The sequence below is a fragment of the Macrobrachium nipponense genome, chromosome 17 (assembly GCF_015104395.2).
Source record: "Macrobrachium nipponense isolate FS-2020 chromosome 17, ASM1510439v2, whole genome shotgun sequence".
NCBI lineage: Eukaryota > Metazoa > Arthropoda > Malacostraca > Decapoda > Palaemonidae > Macrobrachium > Macrobrachium nipponense.
In genome coordinates, this window is record NC_087210.1 from 69138985 (window position 1) to 69153626 (window position 14642).

Consider the following 14642-nt stretch of genomic DNA (forward strand, 5'->3'; position numbering starts at 1 on the left):
TATCAAGGATGTGTCACTCAGTTGATATTTGTGGGTGCGTGTGTTTACTCAAGCTGTCCAAGCATCCGAGCAAGTCACGTGACTTTCCCATTTAAAGGGTTATGCCGAGAGACCATACAAATCGTCTATTTGTTTGCCACCGATGCCGGACGGCAGGTGATGATTCTCAAAGGCATGTGCCCAACAGGCGAAAGTCAATTGCCTTCTAGAGACCGAGGTCCCTGATGGCAAGACAGAATTCTCATAGTAGTTGAATCTCAGCTAAGGAGAAACAACACTGTGCCGTTGAAGACGAAGGTGGAAGGTGAATGCTACCTACGTCTTCACAGCTGAATCGAGAGAAGTAATTCTCAAGATTCTGAACCTGTGCTTACAAAGGACTGAAAACGCTAAACCGCGTTTGCGAGAATCCCCGTCAATCAGAGGCCTAAGTCTGTGATTGTCGGGCAGAGATACGGTTCGGTAGTCAATTATTGTAGGGGAGAGAGACATAAACCGACCGTGCATCTCGGAGAGCCAGCTGGTACTGGGCTGCGTCGGCAGCCCAATACACAGTTAGCTCTCGCTCACTCGTCATCCTGAGTTGCCAGGTAATCCATTCCAAGAAGGAATGCGTTTGGCTAGAACCATCAAGCGTAAAAAAATACGCTCGAGCAATTGTATTTAAACTAAACGGTGGTGTTGTCGTAACAATACCATAAGTATCTCAAAATCGAAAATGGTAACTCCTGGGAGGTTGCAGGCAGTCCCGAGTTGCCTTTCAATTAAGATACTATTCGTCTCGGTCACAATCCGTAGAGTTAACTACGGTATGTGCCTATGCCCTGGACAATTCAACTGATTAACAGAATCATGTCGCGAGGGTAATATACGTAGTATATTTGTAGGTTCCTGTACAAAGACCTCCATCCTAAATTCTTTTCCATTCGAGGAATGAGAATAAGGATTGGAAGCCGACACCCTTCATTCTCTAATCAAGAGAGTGAAGGAGAAGTCTTCCCCGAAGGAGAGCTTCAATGGTGATAACAGAATACCAAAGACGATAGTTCAAGCCAAAAAACGTGCTTGCACTGTCTCTGAAACCCATAGTAGGTATGCTGCTTAGTTGTCAATCAAGTTTTTTGTAATCAAGTATTTTTTACAAGCTAGCTATTGTATAAATTTGTATTTTTCTCAATCAAAACTTATGCCCCTCAATGCCAACTATCCTCTTTTAACGACTTTCTGGTCATTGCAAATTCGGCCCAATTAAATTCTTATGGTGCGAAAACAGACAGAGGCCCAGGGACCGAAAGTGATTGCGTCACACTACGGTGGTAATCCGGCAGTAAAACATCTTCATATATCCAAAAAGTAAATAATAAAGATATATATGCTCATTACGATTACAGTGTTTCCCCCGTATTCGCGGGGGATGTATACCAGACACCCCCGTGAATAGTTAAAACCCGCGAATAGTTAAAACCACCACTAAAAATGCTTATAACTGCCTATCTTGAAAGTTCAGATACCAAATGTATACCTTTAATAACATCCTACTTCAAATATACCTAAAATTACTGAACCTATTACGCATTAATTTTTGAGGTTATATTATTAATATAATTTCAATGTCATCTTAAAACATTTCACCATTAAAAAATATATACCTACAGCAAATAACAGAGAGAGAGAGAGAGAGAGAGAGAGAGAGACCAACTGAATGGCAACATTCATATATCTGACCGTCAAGAGTGAAATTATGAATTGTTTCGGGGGGGGGGGGGGGGGGGGGGGGGGGGGGGGTGGGGGGGGGGGGGGGGGGGGGGGGAGAGAGAGAGAGAGAGAGAGAGGGAAGAGAAGAGAGAGAGAGGAGAGAGAGAGAGAGGGGGAGGAGAATAACTCCTAGACTCCGACTCCTTCCTCCCCTCCGCCAATTCGTATATCAAACTGTCATATACTCCCCGCCCACCTTCTCCAAGTGGATAAAAGGACTGGGAATTGCTATTTTTAATTAATCTTATTAATATTTGAAAATTAGTTATAAGGTAAATCATTTATTTATACTACAAAACAAATAGTAAAACATACGTGAGAGAGAGAGAGAGAGAGAGAGAGATGTTATTATTACTGTTTAATCTCGTTAAACTTAATATCATTAATAAAATGTAGTAATGTCCTTAAAGATATACCTATACATACACTTCCAGCCCAAACAGAGGGCGAGAGTTACCACTAAGACATACTAGTATCTCGTGAGGAGAGAGAGAGAGAGAGAGAGAGAGATGAGAGACGAGAGAGAGAGAGAGAGAGAGAGGAGAGTATCCTTATTTAAAAGAGTGAAATGGATAGATTATTGTACTTCTTTAAAATACTATCACATATGAATTTTGAAATTAGTTACATTACTATTATTATTATGCAAAAATATTAATAAACATGCAAATGTACCATAGAAATTCTCTCATCTCAGTGAGAGAGAGAGAGAGAGAGAGAGAGAGAGAGAGAGAGAGAGAGAGAGAGAGAGAGAGAGAGAGAGAGAGAGAGAGAGTCTCCATGATCCTTTGATAGCAACACTTCCCTTCCTGTTTTGACATTTGTTGGACCCCAGCAAACTCTGTCTGGCTACCAGGAGTTAAAAGACGTGGGGTAAAATGCATTTTCTTTCATTCTTACATAATTCTGTTTTTATTACTAAATCTTAAACTTGCTATTCACTTTAGTATTTTCTTTAATGAATTTATATTATTGCTGTTTACATTAATATTGATATTTGAAAATTAGTAATTCATCATCCAAAAAAATACATCTCTGTAAGAGAGAGAGAGAGAGAGAGATGGAAAGATTATCTTAGTATTTGTAAAATACTTTCACATATGATTTTTGTAATTACATTTATTATTATTATTATTATTATTATTATTATTATTATTATATGAAAATATTAATAAACATATTATACATACGTGTACCATAAAAATATCTCATCTCAGTAAGAGAGAGAGAGAGAGAGAGAGAGAGAGAGAGAGAGAGAGAGAGAGAGCTGGAGTTCGAAAGAACTAAAATCTTACTAATTCACTGTAGTATTTTCTTTATTGAAGTGATTGCTCTTTACATTAATATTGATATTAGAAAATTAGTTAATCATTTATCATACAAAAAGCATACATCTCTGTAAGAGAGAGAGAGCGAGAGAGAATTATTAGTTATTATGTAATATCATTTAATCTTATTAAACTTACTAATACAGTATTGATCAATATTAATATTTTAAAATTAGTAAATCATTTTTATATCATAAAAAAGTATTTAGGCATGAAAATAACATCAAAATACACTAATTAGTGATTATTTATCGTCGGAAAATCCCGCGAATAGGCGAATTCTCCGCAAATAATGGGTAGATAAGGTCCACAGAAAAATCAGCGAATCGGTGAGTCCGCGAATACGGGGGGCCCACTGTATAACAATTACATGCATAGCTGATAATCTGCATGAATAACTGGTAAACTGTTCTGCAAGAAAGTTGAGTATAGCAATTATTTACAATAGGTACGAAAGTCAAGATGTCGTGACGTCATAATACAGGACTTAAAAGAACGTTCTAATTCTGAAAAATATTTACTTAAATTTGAGTCAGAATCGAGTTACTTTTTCAATAACGAATATTTTCAAATCAATCATCACAAATATGTAAAATATTGATGTTTTACTATTTATTTAAAAAATTATCTAGTGCACGCTTCGTCGTCATCTTCTACCAAAAATGTTATTGTTATTATACAATTAAGTTTGTTCATACTTACCTGGCAGATATATATATAGCTGTATTTTCTGAAGTCCGACAGAATTTCAAAACTCGCGGCACACGCAGTGGGCGGCCAGGTGGTAGTACCCATTCCCGCCGCTGGGAGGCGGATATCAGGAACCATTCCCATTTCTATTCATATTTATAATGCCTCTGTCTCCTGAGGGGAGGAGGGCGGGCACTTTAATTATTATATATCTGCCAGGTAAGTATGAACAAACTTAATTGTATAATAACAATAACATTTTGTTCATGCCACTTACCTGACAGATATATATATAGCTGAATCCCACCTTCGGATGGTGGGAAGAGACAGAATAGGATTTTTTAGGAAACTTAAATTAAGTAGATGATATACATCTTGGTTCCTCACTGTTTGCAAGTAGACTATGTGATTAGGTCACGTAAGGCTGCTTTTGCTTAAATCAGAGTTGCCAGCCAGGTGGAGACCTGTAGTGCTGGTGCGCTCTGGATGATCTGTCAACGGGTACGAGACCTCAACATGACAAGACCATCGAGGCCATACAAATGAGGGGCAACGAAGCAACTGACCACCACCTGACCAACTATTCACAAAAAAACCCTTAAAAACTAACTAAAGGATGGGAGATCTTCACATAAGACTCACCACCAACCTTAAAAACACAACAACAAACTAACCTAATCCTAACTAAGGGATAGGGAAAGAGCTACTTCCGGACCCCAAGACTGTGTCCGCAGAAACGTATGGCCCCAGTGCATTACAACCGTCATAAATCGTTCTCACATCCGTAGGTAATGTGAGGCGAAGACGGAGTTACTCCTCCAAAAGGTGCAATCAAGGATGTCCTTGATTGACATGTTCTTTAGGAAGGCAAGAGAGGTAGCGACAGCTCGAACTTCGTGCGCTTTCACTCGTAAGAGGCTCAAATCAGTCTTCTGGAACGATGAATGAGCCTCCTTAATGACGTCCCTTAGAAAGAAAGCAACAGCATTCTTCGATAAAGGTAACTCTGGTCTCTTCACAGAGCACCAGAGATACCGAGGGACCTCTTACCTCTTTCGTTCTATGCACATAGAACTTGAGAGCCTGACCGGGCACAGGACTCTCTGGTTCTTGGCCACCAGACTTGACATACCTTGATCTCGAAAGTCTTCGGCCAAGGGTTCGAAGGATTTTCATTCTTCGCCAAGAAAGTTGGGTTCAACGAGCAGACAGCATTGTCTCCTTGAATCCATTAACTTGCTAAACGCTTGAATTTCACTAACTCTCTTAGCCGTCGCAAGAGAAGTTAGGAAAAGAGCCTTCCTTGTCAAGTTTCGAAGAGACGCTGCCTGAAACGGTTCGAAAGGGCTTGACATAAGGAATTTAAGAACCACGTCAAGGTTCCATGACGGAGGTCTCATTTGAGGAACCTTCGAAGTCTCGAAAGACTTTAAAAGGTCATGAATGTCCTTGTTGTCAGACAGGTCAAGGCCTCCGTGCCTAAAAACCGCTGACAACATGCTTTTATATCCCTTGATGGTAGGGACCGCTAATTTCTGCACATTCCTGAGAAAGAGCAGAAAATCAGCTATCTGGTTCACAGAGGCGAGGAAGAGGAAACTCCCTCCTTTTACACCATGCCCTGAAGGAAGCCCACTTCGATGGTAAAACAGCTCTTGTGGAAGCACGTCTTGCATGAGATTGCTCTCGCAGCTGCTTTCGAAAAACCACTCGCTCTGGCCAACTTTTCGATAGTCTGAACGCAGTCAGCACAGAGCGGAGAGGTTTTGTGAAACCTTTCGAAGTGGGGCTGTTTGAGTAGATCTTTCCTCAGGGCAATGTCCTTGGAAGTCTACAAGGAAAGGACATGACCTCTGTGAACCATTCTCTCGCTGGCCACATCGGAGCGCATCAGGGTCAACCTCGTCCCTTCTGAGGCCGCAAACTTCCTCATGACTTCCCCCAAAATCTTGAATGGTGGGAAGGCGTACAGGTCTAGACCCGTCCAATTCCAAAGCAACGCGTCTACCGCGATGCTTCTGGATCCAGGACCGGGGAGCAATAAAGAGGAAGTCTCTTGGTCCTTGACGTCGCGAATAAGTCGACAGTGGACGTCCCCACAACGTTCCAAACAAAAGGTCTCGACAAACGTCTTCGTTCAAGGTCCATTCCATCGGTAGGACTTGTTCCCGACGGACTGAGAAGATCTGCCCTGACGTTTTGCACTCCTGCAATGAATCTCGTCAGGATAGTCACATTTCTTTTTTATCTTTGCCCACAGCAGAATCTCTCTCGCTAGGGAAAACAACGTTCTGGAGTGGTGTCCCTCCCTGATTTTTTTAAAATAAGCGAGTGCTGTGGTATGGTCCAGAGGTTTACCTGAACAATCTTGTTCTCCAAACTCCTTTCGAAGAACTGCAGGGACAGAAATACTGCTGCCAGTTCTTTGACATTTATATGCCAGGCTACCTGTTCCCCTCTCCAGGAGCCTGACACTTCCTTCCCTCCTAGTGTTGCTCCCCACCCCAGCCCGTGATGGAAGCGTCGGAGAACAAACACTAGGTCGGGGCTCAGAAGACTTAGTGACATGCCCTCCTGAAGCTTCTGAGGGTCCAACCACCATCTTAGATGGTTCTTGATCGGAAGCGATATCCTCAATATGGCATTGAGATCGTCCTTGGCCTTCCACTCGTCCGCAAGGAAAAATTGGAGAGGCCTGAGGTGCAGTCTTCCCAAGGAAACAAACCTTTCTAGCGAGGAAATGGTCCCCAGCAGACTCATCCATTCCCTCGCCGAGCAAGTCTCTTTCCTTAGAAAGGCTGAGATCTTTTCTAAGCCTAGCCGCTGACGTTCCTGGGACGGAAACGCTCGAAAAGCCACTGAATCCATCGAATCCCAGATACACGATGGACTGTGTTGGGGTCAGATGCGACTTTTCGAGGTTGACCAGAAGTCCCAGGACTTTGCTAGGCTAAAGTGAACTGCAAAGTCCTTCAGACACTTCTCTCTCGACGACGCTCTGATCAGCCAGTCGTCGAGGTACAGGGAAACTCTTATCCCCGAAGAGTGTAGCCACCTCGCTACGTTTTTCATGACTACAGTGAACACCATCGGAGCCGTGGTCAGGCCGAAACACATAGCTCTGAACTGCCACACTTTTTTGTCTAAGACAAACCTTAGATACTTTCTGGAAAGAGGGTGGATCGGGATGTGAAAGTACGCGTTCTGCAAGTCTAAGAAACATCCATCCAGTCGGCCCTGGTCTCAAGGCTCCCAGAAACAGAATGAGGCGTCTCCATCGTGAATTTGTCTTTTTCACGAAAAGATTGAGCCTGCTTACATCTTAGAACTGTGGACGCCAACCTGACGACCTGCTTCGGTACTAGGAAGATCCTGTTGTAAAAAACCTGGGGACCCCAGGTCCGCGACTTGTTTCCACCGCTCTTTTGTCGATCATTTGTTGAAGGAGATCGAATAATACTTCTTCTTTTCTCCCTGATAGGATGGAGAAAGGTCCTCTGGGAGTCGTAGAAAGAGGAGGAAATCTAAAAAGGGGATCTTGTACCCTGCTCCACGATCTTGAGGGACCAAGAGTCCGTGTCCCTCTCTCTCCACCACGCTCCCGCAAAAAACTTCAGTCTGGCTCCGACTGGTGTCTGAAGGACATGCTTCTCACTGGAAGGCTTTTGGCTTAAAGGAAGCTCCTTCCTCGTGAAAAACCCTAAAAACTCCCTCGAGGAGCTGCTCTCGAGGGGGAGCCCCACGAAAGGGCTTAACTTTCTTCGGGCGGTCGAACCGCAGCTGAAGAGGTTGAAGGTACGGCCGACCGTCTTGTAGGACTGGGCCAAAAGGTCCTGAGTTGTTTTCCTTTTCTTGCAACTGTTCGTCAGGTCCTTTACTAAAGTCTTGGGGGAAGAGATGGTTCGAAAGAGGCGAAAAACAGCAAATCCGCTTTCTGAGCTGGAGTTACCGACGAGCTGTGAAGTTGCACAGCAAAGCTCTCTTTTTTTTCCAATAAAAGAAAGCCGTTCCAAAATGAGAGACGATCTCCTCGAACCATCCCTGGACTGCTTTTTGTCCCATACATGCTAACACGCTGGACCAGGCTCCCAGACTGAGAGATTCTGGGCTTCTCGCGCTTGTAGATCCAGACAACCCCCTTCAAACACCAGTCAAGGAAGTTGACACTTTCCAGCGTCCTGAGCAGACCCTTCAAATGATGGTCAGTCTCCGTAGAGGTCCAGGTTACTTTAGCAGAGGGTAAAAGAGACCTCCTCTGCGAATCCACTAGGGCTGGAGAAATCTCCTTGAGCCGAAGAAGGGATACGAACTCCTACTTCATCTTTGGTTCTATACCAAATGCCCCCTTTTCCGCTAAGTCTAGCTGGCGGCAAGGCGAAGGTCGTCTTGCCTTGATCTCTCCTTCTTACCATCCAATCTTGGAGTTTTCTTAAAGGCACGTTTCGTGGAGAGAGAAGTTTTCATCTCCACAAACTCCGGGGTTTTTCCAGTTTTTAGTTTTAGATGAAGAAAACTGCGAAGGAGGAGACTTGGGAGCTGCGGGCTGAAACTTGTCTTCGAAAGAAGAACGCAAGAGCCGCACGAGGACTTATAGTCCGAGATTGAAGGGGCCGCAGAAGGTTCCTCTTCAACCGAGTCAGCCGAACTACTCAGCTCTCCTTCTTCTCTTAAACGGAAGAGGAGACCGTCTGTCCGGATGAGGGCGTCCTAATGTCGGGTCTTGGCTTAATTAAAGGGACCCCTATCCTTGCTAGAGGAAGCCTTATTTCGGCTGTCTTCTCTATGACGCTTACTACTTGATGAAGGTTTTTAGAGCGTCCTGACGAGGACGAGCGTCCTTAGCGCCATCCGCGGCAGTCTCACTTGCCAGAGAAGCGTCCTTACGTTTCTCAAACGAAAGGGAAGACCTTTTCGCTGGAATACGTGCCTGTGCGCGTAAACTAGCGTCTTGGGGTACGACTTCTTGGTCTGAATCCCCAAAAGCGTCTTGAAAAGAGCCCTGAACGTCCTGGCGAGCTTCCTGCCAAGCGTCCTGCCGAGCGTCCTGGCGAGCGTCCTGGCGAGCGTCCTGCCGAGCGTCCTGGCGAGCGTCCTGACGAACGTCCTGCCTAGCGTCCTGACGAGCGTCCTGACGAGCGTCCTGCCGAACGTCCTGCCAAGCGTCCTGCCAAGCGTCCCGCCTAGCGTCCTGCCTAGCGTCCTGACGAGCGTCCTGTCGAACGTCGTGCTGAGCGTCCTCCTCAAAAGCGTCCTGACGTAACGTCCTTCTAGAGGACGAACGAGATCGGCGAATCGCCGAAGGAGAAGCGATCGGCGAACGAGACGAAGTAGGTGAGGGAGAAGGAGACTGCTTCGTCCTCTTGACGGGCAGTCTAAGGTCCTTCCTCCACTTAGGCTCGACTGCTGCTGGGCGAGTCCTCTGAGCCATAAGCGTGGATAGCTGGTCCTGAAGGGATAAAAGAATGTTCTTCGTCGGGGAAGAACGAACAGAGGAAGCAGGACTGATCCTGCGAGAAGACGAGGGGCGAGGGGACGCCTCCTTCCTTCTCACAGGTACAGCTACCTGCTTCTCAGGTATACGCGCCTGTGCACGCAACCCAGCGTCCTCATCGGAGGAGATCTTACCCCTTTTCTGAGGCGGGGGGGGAAGGAAAAGCGTTCATACGCATCCTCCGACGAAAGTGGCGAAACAGGACGTGAAGCGTCCTCCGCACGAAACGTCCTTTTCAGAGGACGAGAGTCTCTCCGAGCGCTCCACCCCTTGCGCGGGGAGGACGCTTCGGAGGACGAAACAAAAGCACTCTTTCAGGATGCGCGCTCGTGCGCGCTCCTTGCAGCCTGGGACTTCGCTACAAAGGCCTGCGAAGGGACGCCAGATCGGTGGGGAAGAAACCCCCGTAACCCTCTTGCGGCTTTCGACATACCTACTCCCTGAGTCTTGGGAGTCTGATAGAGGTCTAGGCCTAGAGGCATTATTGGGGCCGATCTGACGCCCCCTCCACAACACTTGCACCGAGCCAGTTTCTAAGGCTTTCACTTTGGTCTCCAGAGTGCGAAGAGACTCCAAAATCAGAGAGAGAGCATTCGCTTCTCCCGACACAGAATCAGAGCCCGAAGGCAACACAGGTTTAGGGGTTGCAAACTCTACAGGTGTTAATGCAGGAGAGATGTTAGCCTTACCTTGGTAGAACCACTCCTGGAGGAAGACCTCCTGATCCTATCGCGCTCCAATTTAAGGCGATAGGACTCATATACTCTCCAATCATCATCGGTCAATCTCTCACATTCATTGCACCGATTATCAATCAAACAATTATGCCCCCTACAACTCATACATACTGTGTGGGGGTCTACCGATGCTTTCGGTAGCCTCACCTTACAATCAGTCCTCACACACACTCTGAAACTCACAGCACTTGATCCAGACATATCTTATATAGAAAAGTCAATCCAAAAATAAAAAAACGGTCCACTATCGCGCATGCCAATTCAACAATCCAATTCAATACCAAAAAACCAATCAAGAGATACTTAAAGCGAGTCAAATTCCAAAAAATCCTGAGCAGAGGTCTGTAAAACAGTTGGTTTTACCGACCGGGCGACAGAAAAAAAATATGAATAGAAAATGGGAATGGTTCCTGATATCCGCCTCCCAGCGGCGGGAATGGGTACTAACCACCACCTGGCCGCCCACTGCGTGTGCCGCGAGTTTTGAAATTCTGTCGGACTTCAGAAAATACAGCTATATATATCTGTCAGGTAAGTGGCATGAACAAACAGTTGTTTACTTAAAAATGTCCAGGTAAGGGACCGTGTTCCAATTGTTGTGATGAAAGTGCCCCAGCATCTGTGGGTACAAGTGGTGTGCGGATTTATCACAGAAAATGGTAAGTTTGTTGACACAAGCGACTCCGTAAACATCGAGATGGCATCAATCTTCTAAAATATTGAAGCGTAAGTAAAAATTTCGAAAGCGTTTTGGTGAGATTTCCACTGCCATAGCCACCCTTTTCACTACCTCTTTTTAAATCTTAAAATTTGGCCTTAATTTCTAACTTCAGAGAAAATACTTACTTCGAAAGGAGAGTAGAGGTCTTTAGCTCCGTTTCTCACCAACAACAAGTCGCGACTGATGCCCATCTCCGGTGTCAGGACGCGTTATAATGTACTTTTTCAGAGGGTGGCATGCATTGATCGTACATGGCCTGCTGCAGGCAATGCGGTGTTTTACCCTAATTAATATAGTCTCATTAACAAATAATGAAAGCTTTAAAGGCACAAAAAGGTTTTAGGAAATTTATAAAGAGCGGCCGTGATGTAAACAACACAGGCACTCGTTAACAACTGATTTTGAGGCAAGGTTTTGTAACTGTCAACAGCAGCGTTGCCAACTGGCAGGCAGAATAGGAGGTAACAGGGTTGCCAATGTGGTAAATTTTGGTGCAGTTTTTGGGGATTTAGGGCTAGATAAATTATATTAAGGTAATGTTTATTAATACATGTTTTCAACGCAGTTTTGAAATCCAATATGGCGGCAATCGTGTGGCTGGCCGGTCTAACCATGGACAATCCACCATCTTTCCCAGCCTTCCCAGCACTCATTTGAACAATGTTAGCGTATATATGTAACGTTTATTGACCTTAATCAAGATTGCAGTTGTAATCAGCACAATAAAACAACATTTTGTTGCCTATATTAGTTTAAGTATGAAAATTTTTATTCCTGGGGTCATGGTTTGAACAGAATTCATTTTTACCTTGTAATCGGTGGTTTTATCCTTACTGCCATCACAACTGAAACTCCACAGTGCTTATTTGATTGTAATTATACACATTTTGGTCTTAATTCACTCCACATTGCACTTGAACCCCGTTGCTGTTTTTGGTTCCTAAGCACTCACTCCGCAAACACAGTTACGAGCAGCAGACAACTACACTTTATGAGGTGCAAAGCTTTATTCCCTTAAAAGTTTACTTTACTCATTATTTAGTTTAACTTTACTTCAAAATGTTTATTTAATTCATGTCTATTATCCCTTTTTTGCAACCGGATTAACCCCGAAAAATTACGAATTATTTCGGATGTACTATACTTATGAGCAGACGACGCAAGGAAAAATGACTCGTCGTTGCCAATCTAGTGGAGCGTCACACATACGCCGATGCATTTACAAACTGTTTCCATGAATCGTAGTCGTCATAGTAATGATAAAATTGGTGTAACATGTATATATACTACAAATAGATACGCTAATTTAATTTATTTCCCCGGTTTTGTTAAGTCTTATACCCGGTTTGGAGGGTAAACACATACCAATTGACAACACTGATAAACAACTGAAGAGTGCAAAACGCTGAAAAGAATGCTGTAGTCCCCTTGAATAACTACAAATAAGTGCTGGTGAGAGGTCAGGGTTACGATTGTTGTGATGAAAGTGCCCCAGCGTCTATGGGTACAAGTAGTGTGTGGATTTAGCACAGGAAATGGGAAATTTGTTGACACAAGCGACTTCGCAAACATCAAGACGGCGTCAATATTCTAAACTTTTTTAATCGTAAGTAAAAATTTCGAAAGCGTTTTGGGGTAGTGTGCACTGCGTTGGCCACACTTTTCATTACCCTCTGTTTAAATCTTGAAATATGGCCTTAATTTCTAACTTTGGAGTAAATACTTCGAAAGGAGAGTAGACGTCTTGAGCTCCTCTCACCACCAACAACTCGTGACTGATGACCATCTCCGGTGTCAGGACGTGTTAAAAGTACTTTTTCGTAGGGTGGCCTAGCCGTGGTAGTCGGTGAGTTGGCCAGAGTCCACACAGTTGTTTACCCTATTGTTGTTTCATCAATTAAATATCGAGTGAAAAAAAGTGACCAGTGTTTTACCCTAGGTAGGTGCCTAGGTGGGGGTCAACCAGCATATCTCCATACAAGAACTCATTTGGTAACAAAACAAAATTCAGAAACGCGTCAAATGACATCAAACGGATTTTTCAACAAGGTAAAATAGGCCAATCTTTTACAATACAAAGGAGACAGAGTCCAGTAACTAGGGTAAAACACCACGGCAGGCCAACCCTCATCACGGTGGACGGGTCTTATTCAGTCGATATTTAATTGGTGAAACAAGAATACAATTCCAACTCTAAGCATACCATTTAAAAGACTGAAGTTTCGTCGACATAATGTGATATATGAAAGCCCCATACGAACTAAAATAAGCATGTGAGCTCTTCGTAAAATGATATTGTTATTGTACAATAAAGTTTCATACATACCTGGCAGATATATACTTAGCTATAGACTCCGTCGTCCCCGACAGAAATTCAAATTTCGCGGCACACACTACAGGTAGGTCAGGTGATCCCGCCGCCTGCCGCTGGGTGGCAGGAATAGGAACTATTACCGTTTTAAGCCAGATTTTTCTCTTCCACCTGTCTCCTGAGGGGAGGTTGGGTGGGCCATACGATCGTATATATCTGCCAGGTAAGTATGTATGAAACTTTATTGTACAATAACAATATCATTTTCATACATTCAACTTCCCTGTCAGATATATACTTAGCTGATTGGCACCTTTGGCGGAGGGCAAGAGACAGCTAATTACTGACCTAATAGGTAAACAACATATGTTGTAGGTAATACAAGTTAATTAATAATACCCTAGTTCCTACCTGTTTAGGCGGAAGATTTCTTAGCTTGTGCTGAGAAGTCTGCTTCGCCTCAAAAGCTTCAGCGAGGGTGTGCCCTATGGCTGAGAACTCTTGAAAAGGACTGTCAATGGGGGGGGGGGGGTCTTAGGGTCTCAACTTACTCAACAGAACCTAATGGCAATTGTCACTGGAGTCTTATCACTTACATGACAATATACCTATGCCTCTTGGCATATAAAGGATAAAATACTGATCCCGATCACCCGATCCTAACCGTGGATAGTAAATATGATTGAAAGGCGTTATCCCCCCCAAACACCTTTCAAACAACCTAAAAACTCAACACCAATAATTTTAAAATCACAATATATAAAATATAAGGACAAAAATGTTATTGTTATTATACAATTAAGTTTGTTCATACTTACCTGGCAGATATATATATAGCTGTATTTTCTGACGTCCGACAGAAATTTCAAAACTCGCGGCACACGCAGTGGGCGGCCAGGTGGTAGTACCCATTCCCGCTGCTGGGAGGCGGATATCAGGAACCATTCCCATTTTCTATTCATATTTTTATTAATGTCTCTGTCTCCTGAGGGGAGGAGGGCGGGCACTTTAATTTATATATATCTGCCAGGTAAGTATGAACAAACTTAATTGTATAATAACAATAAACATTTTGTTCATGCCACTTACCTGACAGATATATATATAGCTGAATCCCACCTTCGGATGGTGGGAAGAGACAGAATAGGATTTTTTAGGAAACTTAAATTAAGTAGATGATATACATCTTGGTTCCTTACCTGTTTGCAAAGTAGACTATGTGATTACTGTCACTTAAGGCTGCTTTTGCTTAATTACAGAGTTGCCAGCCAGGTGGAGACCTGTAGTGCTGGTGCGCTCTGGATGATCTGTCAACGGGTGCGAGACCTCAGCGTGACAAGATTATCGAGGCCATACAAATGAGGGCAACGAAGCAACTGACCACCACCTGACCAACTATTCACAAAAAACCCCTTAAAACTAACTAAAGGATGGGAGATCTTCACATAAGACTCACCACAACCTAAAAACACAACAACATAACTTAAACCTAACTAACGGGATAGGGAAAGAGCTACTCCGGACCCCAATACTGTGTCCGCAGAAACGTATGGCCCCAGTGCATTACAATCGTCATAGATCGTTCTCACATCCCTTAGGTAATGTGAGG